Below are 13612 nucleotides of genomic sequence, written 5' to 3'. Positions count from 1 at the left end.
TTTATTCTTGTTATCCTCACCAACTGCACATTCATAACATGTTTATACAGTAATCTGGATTGCAAACTTTACTTAAGAGAACACTTGTAAAACTTGATTCTTTTTAAAATATAATTTATAATAAAAATAGGCCATTGGAAGTGGTTCCCGAATGAATGAAAACAGCAGCAGTAGCAGCATCAGTAGCTCATCAGAGTCTGAAAGTAGTAGCAGTGATTCAAGTTCTTCAGACGCAGTGATTCCGAATCAGAAATGTTTCCTAAATTTACTGGAGTAAAACAGAATGATTCTTCTTCTAAAGAGAAAGTAAAGATACAATCTTCTGTGCAAGATACAACCTCTGGGAAAACTAGCCTGGTTCATCAGACTACATGTTCAGGTGGAACACCACCAAATCACCACCAGTTAGTTATCAAGTTATCAAGAATCAGAATGTTTACAGAGTGTGGAAAATATTTCACTTTTACAAATTCTGCCTCTTTCAGATAATCCTGAACAATGCTTGAATGGCCTAACTGTGATGCATCAGTCTGGTGATAATGACACAGTGGTGTTAGAATCAGAATGCCAAGTTCCAGTGCAAAAGGACATAAAGATCAAGAATGCAGATTCTTGGAAAAGTTTAGGCAAACCAGTCAAAACATCAGGGGTAATGAAATCATCAGATGAACTCTTCAACCAATTTAGAAAAGCAGTGATAGAAAAGGAAGTGAGAGCTCAAACACAGGAACTAATACAGAAACATCTGGAACAGAATACAAAGGAACCAAAAGTATTTCAAGAAAATCAAAGGGACCATGGCTTCACTCTAGAATCTTTTCCAAATAAAATGCAAAACAAGTGTCTTGGAGAAGAGCAGAAAGAACGTCAGCAGTCACTGTAAGCTCAAGATGGAGGCAAACTCTGGCTTCTCAAAGACTGTAATTTAGCAAGGGGGAAAGAGCAAGAGCGGAGGAGAAGAGAAGCAATGGCTGGTACCATTGATATGACTCTTCAAAGTGACATTATGACAATGTTTGAAAACAACTTTGATTAAAACTAGGTTTTTTAATTAACCATCAACTTAAATGAATAATACAAAAGATTAAAATGCAAATGGTAAAATGATTGCTTTCAGACACCAAGATACCAATCTTATATTGTATTTCGACTGCTTTAAGATGATTAAACAATTTTCACTTAAAAAAAATAAATAAAAAATAATTTATAATAAAAATAGATGAATGCATTCTAAGTCAGAGCATTACTATGACTATGTATATAATTTCAAATAACTGAATACTAAAAACATGCAGTAAATTCTTCAATTGTTTGGAAATATAATCTAGATGTAGTATGGTGAAACAACTTCATTGTGTAACTTAAAGCATTTGAATTAACAAAAGAAAATTTCAGTAGTAATTGTTTCCTGAAGTCTTGATAATTTAAGTATCTTCAAATCCATATGCATATATGATAAATAAATAACATCTGGGAATTTGAAAATTGTGTGATATTTAAAGATAATTTCTTAAGATTTAAAATATTACTATGCAATAGTGTTATTTCTCCCCTAAATTTTCCTTAAAAATCCCTACAATAAATCTCAAGTCAACATTTAAGATATGTCTATTATTATGCTATAACTTATTTCTAAGAGTAGCATAACTTCTTATATTAAATGGATATTTTTGAAAAGGTTATATGAATGTTTAGATACCATAATGTCAAGCTTCCTTCTTGCCTCAGAAACACATGAAGTGACATTTGTGACTCAGTAATATGGGACTGAAATAAAAGATGAAACTATATAACATAATTTCTCATTAGTCACAGTATGCAATTTCAAAATTTCATTTAAAATGTAGGATGTCCTTTGAATATAACACAGAATCATATCTCTACCTGATCAAGAAATGTAGTCTTCTAATAAAATTAATATCATGGCTGTATTACAATGAAAAAAGGCTGAGATATTTTATCATTTCTATTAACATTACTAATAATGACAAAATAAGTAACTAAAATAGAATATGGATTTAGGGAGGGAGGGAGGGAGCGAGAAAAAAAGGAAGGAAGGAAAAGATGAAAGGAAATCTATGCTCAAAGATAGAGTAATTAAAAAGAAAACTTCACTGAATTTTGAACCAAAGTAATTAAAAAATTGAATTTTTATACCCAAGCACATGCAAAATTTCAGGAAGTAGTATTAAAGAAGAACTACACTTAGACAAGTGATGGAAAAATTTTTAAATTACAGGGAAAAAAAGGAAACTCTGTTAATCTCCCATAAAGAGAAAAAGCACAATAGCTATGAAAGAGAATCATACTGTCACTGAATTTCTCATTTGTATAAGTGTAAGTTATACTGTAGGAGAATATCTCAAGAATGGAAAGAAAATGATTGTAAGGCAAGAAACACATGCTCAAGCAAGATAGCATTCATATGGGAAGATAAAATGAAATATTTCCAGCTGTACGAGTTGTATTAAACAGGACTTTCTTAGTTATAAGTGACAGAAACCCATCAAGAATAGTTTATATAACTGAAAAATCCAAAGGTAGACTTGAAGAATAGCTAGATTGATAAGGTCAAAATTTTCATTAAGAATTTCATTATCTCCATATTTTGGTTCTATGTTTGCATCATTCTCAGAAAGACTTTGCTCTTATAGTTGAAAGGTAACCACAGCAACTAGAAATTAACACCTCAGTGGAAAGAGAGCCACATTTTTTCACTCTTTCTAAAAAAGTCCCAGGCATGACTATAACCAGTCCAAACTAGGTCATGTTCTCATCCCTGAACCAATTACTGTGAGTGTCTGATTAGCTGATCATGGATTGGTGCCCAGTTCTTCAGTGAGAGATGATGTTGTCTTGACCACAACCATATAAATGAGAGAAGGGGAAAGATGATCATTGAAAGGAAATTTTAAATTCCATTAGAAAAATAAGATAAAATAGAAAATGGATAGTCACAAAACAAAAACGGTCCATGTATTAGTCAGAATTTTCCAGAGAAACAAAACACTCAATATATCCTTATATATTAATAAGGAATAATCCCACACAATTATGGAGGCAGACAAGTCCCTAGGGTCTCGGCCTAGATTGAAATGTTGTAGTTTTGAATTGATCTTAATCAAAGGGCATAGTAATACTAAGAGATGTGTTAAGTGGTCTCCTGTATTGGAAACACAATCTCCTTTCCTCCATGTGGAGTAGTAGTCCAATTTCCCTTTGGTAATCAGGATCAATCACTGCAGCCAACACCATAACTTCCTGCTTTATCTGTTGATTCAGAGGAATAAGGAGCCCAAAGTGGCTGGAGCCAGTTTTAATTTTTACTTCAGTGGAATCATTGGTGTATTTCATGATGGAAGCATTTCTCTCTAAGATCACTAGACCTGAAAAACATAAGCTCACAGGCATAGGAAGCCAAAATTTTGCTAGTAGGTTATTTGGGGTACAGTGAGTGGGGCCATTTCCACCCCTTTATTCCTGGACCCATGAATCCTGGCTGTGAGAGAAACAGTACTATATATTGGATGCAATTTATAACACATAGAGTGTTCTAGAGAACCTTACACCAGCCCTGCAAGGTGTTTCCACTTAGCTGGCACTGTAACTGAGTCTTCAAAAGGCCATTCCACCTTCCATCGTATCAAGCTATATCCTGCATGGTAGTGAAGAACGTGGTAAAACCAGTGAATTCCATAAGCATGGGCCCACTGTCACACACTATTTGCTGTGAAGTGAGCTCCTTGATCAGAAGTGATGCTGTGTAGAATGCCCTAATAGTGGACAAGGCATTCTGTAAGTCCACAGATGGTAGTTTTGGCAAAAGTATTGTGTGCAAGGAAGGCAAATCCATATTGAGTGTCTACTCCAGTAAAAACAAAACACTGCCCCTTTCATCATGTACATGGTCCAGTGTAATCAATATGGCCCAGGTAGCTGGCTGAGTGACTACCCAGGGATTGCTGTCATTCAGGAGACTCATTGTTGGTCTCTGCTGCTGGCAGATTGGACACTCAGCAGTGGCTGTGCCCAAGTCAGCATTGCTGAGTTGAAGTTCATGTCGCTGAGCCTATGCATAACCTCCATTTCTGCCACCATGACCACAATGTTCATGAGTCCATTGAGTGATGATAGGAGTGGTTAGGGAGAGGCTGACTGGTACTCACAGAACAGGTCATTCTATCCACTTGATTATTAAAATTCTTCTCTACTGAGATCACCTTTTGATGACCATTCACAAAGGACACAATTATCTTCATATGGTTTGCCCATTCAGAGACATCTATCTATATACCTTTCTCAAATTTCTATGTCACCCATGTTTCTTCCAAGTCCCTGACCATCTAGCCAAATCATTGGCCTCAGCCCATGAATCAGTATATAATTGCACATCCAGCCATTTCTCCTTCAAAAAAAAAGTAAGCAATTAGGTGCACTACTGAAAGGTCTGTCTACTGGGATGATCTCCCTTCACCACTATCCTTCAACTATGTTCCAGAAAGGAGCTGCAGTGCTGCAGCTCTCCACCTGTAGATGGTACCTGAATTTCACACAAAACCATCAGTAAACCAGGCCTGATTCTTGTCTTCCTCTGTCAACTGATGGTAGGGAACTCCCCATGAAACCATAGGTGTAGGCTGTGAGAGAGACAGCAATGTAGCAGGAATGGGGACCATGGACATTTTGGCCACTTCTTCATGTAACTTATACCTTCAAGGCCTGCTCTGGCCCAGTTAGTTATAAACCACTTCCATTTGATGATAAAATGCTTCTGTGTATGTGCAATTGTATAACTTGGTGGATCAGATAACACCAAGTTCAGGATGGAAAGCTCACAGCACATGGTAACTTGGTGGCCTACTGTTGCATTCAGTCTTTATTAAGGCCCAGTTGCAGGCAAAAAAAAAAAAAAGTGTCTCAAAAGGAGAGTAGCTACCTTAAGAGGATGGCACAGTTTTGTTGCAAAATCCTAAAGGCATGCACTAAGATTCACCTATAGGGACCTTCCAAAGGCTCCACAGAGCATCCCGATCTGCCACCGACATTTCAAGTACCATTGGATCTGCTGGATCATATGGTCCAAGTGATGTAATTGCTTGCACAATAGCTTGGACCTGCTGCGGAACTTTCCCTTCTTCTGTGCCCCACTTAAAACTAGCAGCTTTTTGGGTTACCCAGTACATGGGCAAAAGTAACACACCCAAATGAGGAATATATTGCCTCCAAAATCCAAAGAGGTCCACTCAGCATTGTGTTTCTCCTTTAGTTGTTGGAGGGGCTAGATGCAACAATTTGTTCTTCACCTTTGAAGGGATAGCTCAACATACCCCATAACACTAGACACGTAGATATTTCACTGAAGTAGACAACCTATAAGAGTTTGTTAGATTTATTCCCCATCCTCTGATAAGCAAATGTCTTGCCAATAAGTAGGCTGTTACTTCTGGTTTACTAGGTTCAATCAGCATAAATTTATCAATGTAATGGATCACTGTGAAAACTTGCAGAAGGAAAAGGCGACTAAGATCCACATGAACTAAATAATGACATAGGGCCAGATAGTAGACATACCTCTGAAATAGGACAGTAAAAGTATATTTCTCACCTTGCCAGCTGAAAGAAAACTGCTTCTGGTCATCTTTATTAACAGGTATGGAGAAAAAGCATTTGTCCATTTCTTCCAGGTTGTCCATTTTATTGGCATATAGGTGCTTGTAGTAATCTCTCATGATCCTTTGTATTTCTGCAATGTCAGTAGTTACTTCTTTTTCATTTCTAATTCTAATAATTTGAGTCTTCTCCCTATTTTTCTTGTTGAGTCTGGCTAATGGTTTATCAATTTTGTTTATCCTCTCAAAGAACCAGCTTTATTTTTATTGATCTTTGCTATTGTTTCCTTCATTTCTTTTTCATTTATTTCTGCTCTGACTTTTATGATTTATTTCCTTCTGCTAACTTTGGGGTTCTGTGATCTTTCTCTAAAGGCTTTAGATGTAAGTTAGGTTGTTTATTTGAGATGACTCTTGTTTCTTGAGGTAAGTTTGTATTGCTATAAACTTCCCTCTTAAAACTGCTTTTCCTGCATCCCATAGGATTTGGGTCATAATTTTTTTTTTAAACATATTTATTGGAATAAAATTGCTTTACAAAGGGGTGTTAGTTTCTGCTTTACAACAAAATGAATCGGTTATATATATATATATATATATATATATATATACACACATATGTTCCAATATCTATTCCCTCTTGCGTCTCCCTCCCTCCAACCCTCCCTATCCCACCCCTCCAGGCGATCACAAAGCACCGAGCTAATCTCCCTGTGCTATGTGGCTGCTTCCCACTAGCTATCTACCTTATGTTTGTTAGTGTATATATGTCCATGCCTCTCTCTTGCTTTGTCATAGCTTACCATTCCCCCTCCCCATATCCTCAAGTCCATTCTCTAGTAGGTCTGTGTCTTTATGCCTGTCTTACCCCTAGGTTCTTCATGACATTTCTTTTTCTTAAATTCCATATATATGTGTTAGCATACGGTATTTATCTCTCTCTTTCTGACTTACTTCACTCTGTATGACATACTCTAAGTCTATCCACCTCATTACAAATAGCTCAATTTCGTTTCTTTTTATGGCTGAGTAATATTCCATTGTATATATGTGACACATCTTCTTTATCCATTCATCCGATGGTAGACATTTAGGTTGTTTCCATCTCCAGGCTATTGTAAATAGAGCTGCAATGAAAAATTTGGTTCATGACTCTTTTTGAAGTATGGTTTTCTCAGGGTATATACCCAGTAGTGGGATTGCTGGGTCATATGGTAGGTCTACTTGTAGTTTTTTAAAGAACTTCCATACTGTTCTCCACAGTGGTTATATCAATTTACATTCCCACCAACAGTGCTAGAGGGTTCCCTTTTCTCCACACTCTCTCCAGCATTTATTGTTTCTAGATTTTTTGATGATGGCCATTCTGACTGTTGTGAGATGATATCTCATTGTAGTTTTGATTTGCATTTCTATAATGATTAGTGATTTTGAGCATTCTTTCATGTTTTTGTTGGCAGTCTGTATATCTTCTTTGGAGAAATGTCTATTTAGGTCTTCTGCCCATTTCTGGATTAGGTTGTTTGTTTTTTGTTATTAAACTGCATGAGCTGCTTGTAAATATTGGAGATTAATCTTTTGTCAGTTGCTTCATTTGCAAATACTTTCGCCCATTCTGAGGGTTGTCTTTTGGTCTTGTTTATGGTTTCCTTTGCTGTGCAAAAGCTTTGAAGTTTCATTAGGTCCCATTTGTTTATTTTTGTTTTTATTTCCATTTCTCTAGGAGGTGGGTCAAAAAGGATCTTGCTGTGATTTATGTCATAGAGTGTCCTGCCTATGTTTTCCTCTAAGAGTTTGATAGTTTCTGGCCTTATATTTAGGTCTTTAATCCATTTTGAGCTTATTTTTTGTATGGTGTTAGGGAGTGATCTAATTTCATACTTGTACATGTACCTGCCCAGTTTTCCCAGCACCACTCTTTGAGAGGCTGTCCTTTCTCCACTGTACATTCCTGCATCCTTTATCAAAGATAAAGTGACCATATGTGCATGGGTTTATCTCTGGGCTTTCTATCCTGTTCCATTGATCTATCTTTCTGTTTTTATGCCAGTACCATACTGTCTTGATTTCTGTAGCTTTGTAGTATAGTCTGAAGTTAGGGAGGCTGATTCCTCTGGCTCCATTTTGCATTCTCGAGATTGCTTTGGCTATTCGGGGTCTTTTGTGTTTCCATACAAATTGTGAAATTTTTTCTTCTAGTTCTGTGAAAAATGCCAGTGGTAGTTTGATAGGGAATTCACTGACTCTGTAGGTTGCTTTAGGTAGTATCGTCATTTTCACAATGTTGATTCTTCCAATCCAAGAACATGGTATATCTCTCAATCTATTTGGATCATATTTAATTTCTTTCATCAGTGTCTTATAATATTCTGCATACAGGTCTTTTGTCTCCTTAGGTAGGTTTATTCCTAGATATTTTATTCTTTTTGTTGCAATGATAAATGGGAGTGTTTCCTTGATTTCATTTTCAGATTTCTCATCATTAGTGTATAGGAATGCCAGAGATTTCTGTGCATTAATTTTGTATCCTGCTACTTTACCAATTTCATTGATTAGCTCTAGCAGTTTTCTGGTAGCATATTTAGGATTCTCTATGTATAGTATCATGTCATCTGCAAACAGTGACAGCTTTACTTCTTCTTTTCTGATTTGGATTCCTTTTATTTGCTTTTCTTCTCTGATTGCTGTGGCTAAAACTTCCAAAACTATGTTGAATAAGAGTGTTGAGAGAGGACTTCCGGGAAGATGGCGGAAGAGTAAGACGCGGAGATCACCTTCCTCCCCACAGATACACCAGAAATACATCTACGCGTGGAACAACTCCTACGGAGCACCTACTGAATGCTGGCAGAAGACCTCAGACCTCCCAAAAGGCAAGGAACCCCCCACGTACCTGGTTAGGGCAAAAGAAAAAACTAAACAGAGACAAAAGGATAGGGACGGGTCCTGCACCAGCGGGAGAGAGCTGTGAAGGAGGAAAAGTGTCCACACACTAGGAAGCCCCTTCGTGGGTGGAGACTTCGGGAGGCGGAGTGGGGGAGCTTGGGAGCCGCGGAGGAGAGCACAGCAACAGGGGTGCGGCGGGCAAAGCGGACAGATTCCAGCGCAGAGGATCGGGCCGACCGGAACTCACCAGCCGAGAGGCTTGTCTGCTCGCCCGCCGGGGCGGGCGGGACTGGGAGCTGAGGCTCCGGCTTTTGTCGGAGCGCTGGGAGAGGACTGAGGTTGGCGGCGTGAACACAGCCTGCAGGGCGTTAGTGCACCGCGGCTAGCCGGGAGAGAGTCCGGGGAAAAGTCTGGACCTGCCGAAGAGGCAAGAGACTTTTACGTCCCTCTTTGTTTCCTGGTGCACGAGGAGAGGGGATTAAGAACGCTGCTTAAGAGAGCTCCAGGGACGGGCGCGAGCCGCGGCTAAAAGTGCGGAGCCCAGAGACAGACATGAGACGCTAAGGCCGCTGCTGCCGCCACCAGGAGGCCTGTGTGCGAACACAGGTCACTAGCCACACGCCCTTCCGGGGAGCCTGTGCAGCCCGCCACTGCCAGGGTCCCGGGATCCAGGGACAACTCCCCCGGGAGAACGCACGGCGCGCCTCAGGCTGCAACGTCACCCCGGCCTCTGCCGCTGCAGGCCCGCCCCACACTCCGTGACCCTCCCTACCCCCCGGCCTGAGTGAGCCAGAGCCTCCGAATCAGCGGCTCCTTTAACCCCGTCCTGTCTGAGCAAAGAACAGACGCCCTCCGGTGACCTACACGCACAGGCGGGGCCAAATCCAAAGCTGAGCCCCTGGGAGCTGTGAGAACAAAGAAGAGAAAGGGAAATCTCTCCCAGCAGCCTCAGAAGCAGCGGATTAAAGCTCCACAATCAACTTGATATACCCTGCATCTGTGGAATACCTGAATAGTCAACGAATCATCCCAAATTAAGGAGCCCTGTGGATGAAAGGCTCTTGGTGCTGCAGCCAGGAGTCAGTGCTGTGCCTCTGAGGTGGGAGAGCCAACTTCAGGACACTGGTCCACAAGAGGCCTCCCAGCTGCACATAATATCAAACAGCAAAAATCTCCCAGAGATCTCCATCTCAACGCCAGCACCCAGCTTCACTCAACGACCAGCAAGCTACAGTGCTGGACATCCTATGCCAAACAACTAGCAAGACAGGAACACAACCCCACCCATTAGCAGAGAGGCTACCCAAAATCATAATAAGTCTACAGACACCCCAAAACACACCACCAGACATGGACCTGCCCACCAGAAAGACAAGATCCAGCCTCATCCACCAGAACACAGGCACTAGTACCCTCCACCAGGAAGCCGACACAACCCACTGAACCAACCTTAGCCACTGGGGACAGACACAAAAAACAACAGGAACTACGAACCTTCAGCCTGCAAAAAAGGAGACCACAAACACAGTAAGATAAGCAAAATGAAAAGACAGAAAAACACACAGCAGATGAAGGAGCAAGATAAAAACCCACCAGACCTAACAAATGAAGAGGAAATAGGCAGTCTACCGGAAAAAGAATTCAGAATAATGATAGTAAGGTTGATCCGAAATCTTGGAGATAGAATGCACAATAGAATGGACAAAATGCAAGAATCAGTTAACAAGGACCTAGAAGAACTAAAGATGAAACAAGCAACGATGAACAACACAATAAATGAAATTAAAAGTACTCTAGATGGGATCAATAGCAGAATAACTGAGGCAGAAAAACGGATAAGTGACCTGGAAGATAAAATAGTGGAAATAACTACTGCAGAGCAGAATAAAGAGAAAAGAATGAAAAGAACTGAGGACAGTCTCAGAGACCTCTGGGACAACATTAAACGCACCAACATTCGAATTATAGGGGTTCCAGAAGAAGAAGAGAAAAAGAAAGGGACTGAGAAAATATTTGAAGAGATTATAGTTGAAAACTTCCCTAATATGGGAAAGGAAATAGTTAATCAAGTCCAGGAAGCACAGAGAGTCCCATACAGGATAAATCCAAGGAGAAATACGCCAAGACACATATTAATCAAACTGTCAAAAATTAAATACAAAGAAAACATATTAAAAGCAGCAAGGGAAAAACAACAAATAACACACAAGGGAATTCCCATAAGGTTAACAGCTGATCTTTCAGCAGAAACTCTGCAAGCCAGAAGGGAGTGGCAGGACATATTGAAAGTGTTGAAGGAGAAAAACCTGCAACCAAGATTACTCTACCCAGCAAGGATCTCATTCAGATTTGATGGAGAAATTAAAACCTTTACAGACAAGCAAAAGCTGAGAGAGTTCAGCACCACCAAACCAGCTCTACAACAACTGCTAAAGGAACTTCTCTAGGCAAGAAACACAAAAGAAGGAAAAGACCTACAATAACAAACCCAAAACAATTAAGAAAATGGGAATGGGAACACACATATTGATAATTACCTTAAATGTAAATGGACTAAATGCTCCCACCAAAAGACACAGATTGGCTGAATGGATACAAAAACAAGACCCATATATTTGCTGTCTACAAGAGACCCACTTCAGACCTAGAGACACATACAGACTGAAAGTAAGGGGATGGAAAAAGGTATTTCATGCAAATGGAAACCAAAAGAAAGCTGGAGTAGCAATTCTCATATAAGTTATATATATATATATATATATATATATATATATATATATATGTAGTTTGCTTGAGTGCAGTGTTTTTTGTTTTCTGTACTGAATTCATTAGCATGGGTCGGTATAAAATTTAGCATAGGTCAATATGTAATTTGTAAACTAATAAGGTCTTAAAAGTGAGGAATTAAGTCTTTTAAATTTAATTATTTATTGTAAAGAGCAGAATAGCATACATAAACAGGTGCCTAAGGAAAAAAAAAATCAAGTTATCAAATGGAAGATAAGGACACTTACAGTATGAAATACATATATATATATATGTACATACATATATATATATGTACATCTGAGGGGGAAGGAAGGATGGTGCAATAAGGAGAGGGACTCAAAGCATTTGTCAGGTTTATTGCTTATAACCTGCATAGTATGGTACGTGTGTCCTTTTTATAGCTCTTTTTACAGTTTTGTAATTTGATATATTTGATAAGTAACAAATCTTTAGGGGCTGAAAGTTTTTTTCATCGTAAATGTAATGGACATTCATTTTACCAAATGACTGAAATACAGTTCACTACAGAGATGAAAACATCAATAATCAGCAAACCCACCATCACTGGAAAAAAAGAAACATTTTACTGAGTTCTGTTCCCTTATTTTTAATTTGCTTGCATATACGCAAATATATTGTATATACATTACATTGACATTTCATAGAACTGTGATGCTATATATACAGTTTTTATGTTAAAAAAAAAAAAAAGAGTGTTGAGAGTGGGCAACCTTGTCTTCTTCCTGATCTTAGTGGAAATGCTTTCAGTTTTTCACCATTGAGGATGATGTTGGCTGTGGGTTTGTCATATATGGCCTTTATTATGTTGAGGAAAGTTCCCTCTATGCCTACTTTCTGCAGGGTTTTTATCATAAATGGGTGTTGAATTTTGTCAAAAGCTTTATCTGCATCTATTGAGATGATCATATGTTTTTTCTTTCTTGGTGACATCCTTGTCTGGTTTTGGTATCAGGGTGATGGTGGACTCATAGAATGAGTTTGGGAGTGTTCCTCCAACTGCTGTATTTTGGAAGAGTTTGAGAAGGATAGGTGACAGCTCTTCTCTAAATGTTTGATAGAATTCATCTGTGAAGCCATCTGGTCCTGGGTTTTTGTTTGTTGGAAGATTTTTAATCACAGTTTCAATTTCAGTGCTTGTGATTGGTCTGTTCATATTTTCTATTTCTTCCTGATTCAGTCTTGGCAGGTTGTGCCTTTCTAAGAATTTGTCCATTTCTTCCAGGTTTTCCATTTTATTGGCATAGAGTTGCTTGTAGTAATCTCTCATGATCTTTTGCATTTCTGCAGTGTCAGTTGTTACTTCTCCTTTTTCATTTCTAATTCTATTGATTTGAGTCTTCTCCCTTTTTTTCTTGATGAGTCTGGCTAATGGTTTATCAATTTTGTTTGTCTTCTCAAAGAACCAGGTTTTAGTTTTATTGATCTTTCCTATCATTTCCTTCATTTCTTTTTCATTTATTTCTGATCTGATTTTTATGATTTCTTTCCTTCTGTTAACTTTGGGGTATTTTGTTCTTCTTTCTCTAATTGCTTTAGGTGCAAGGTTAGGTTGTTTATTCGAGATGTTTCCTGTTTCTTGAGGTAGGATTGTATTGCTATCAACTTCCCTCTTAGAACTCCTTTTTTTGCATCCCATAGATTTTGGATCATCGTGTCTCCATTGTCATTTGTTTCTAGGTATTTTTTTTTATTTCCTCTTTGATTTCTTCAGTGATCACTTTGTTATTACGTAGTGTATTGTTCAGCCTACAAATGTTTGTATTTTTTACAGACCTTTTCCTGTAATTGATATCTATTCTCATAGCCTTGTGGTCGGAAAAGATACTTGATTCAATTTCAATTTTCTGAAATTTACCAAGGCTTGATTTGTGACCCAAGATATAATCTATCCGGGAGAATGTTCCATGAGCAATAGAGAAAAATGTGTATTCTGTTGTTTTTGGATGGACTATCCTATAAATATCAAATAAGTCCATGTTGTTTAATGTATCATTTAAAGCTTGTGTTTCCTTATTTATTTTCATGCTGGATCATCTGTCCATTGGTGAAAGTGGGGTGTTAAAGTCCCCTACTATGGATGTGTTACTGTCGATTTCCCCTTTTATGCCTGTTAGTATTTGCTTTCTGTATTGAGGTGCTCCTATATTGGGTGCATAAATATTTACAATTGTTATATCTTCTTCTTGGATCAATCCCTTGCTCATTATGTAGTGTCTTTCTTTGTCCCTTCTAATAGTCTTTATTTTAAAGTCATGTTGTCTGATATGAGAATTTCTACTCCAGCTTTCTTTTGGATTCCATTTGCATGAAATAACATTTTCCATCCC

The 13612-nt window shown here is 38.5% G+C and overlaps 1 pseudogene; it reads left to right on the top strand.

Annotated features, from left to right (window-relative positions):
- The first annotated feature begins 252 nt into the window (after window positions 1–252).
- LOC137216632 (bromodomain testis-specific protein-like) lies at window positions 253–1036 on the top strand (annotated as a pseudogene).
- Window positions 1037–13612: the final 12576 nt, after the last annotated feature.

This window comes from Pseudorca crassidens, chromosome X, assembly GCF_039906515.1.
Source record: "Pseudorca crassidens isolate mPseCra1 chromosome X, mPseCra1.hap1, whole genome shotgun sequence".
NCBI lineage: Eukaryota > Metazoa > Chordata > Mammalia > Artiodactyla > Delphinidae > Pseudorca > Pseudorca crassidens.
This window is presented reverse-complemented; position numbering and strand designations above follow the sequence as displayed.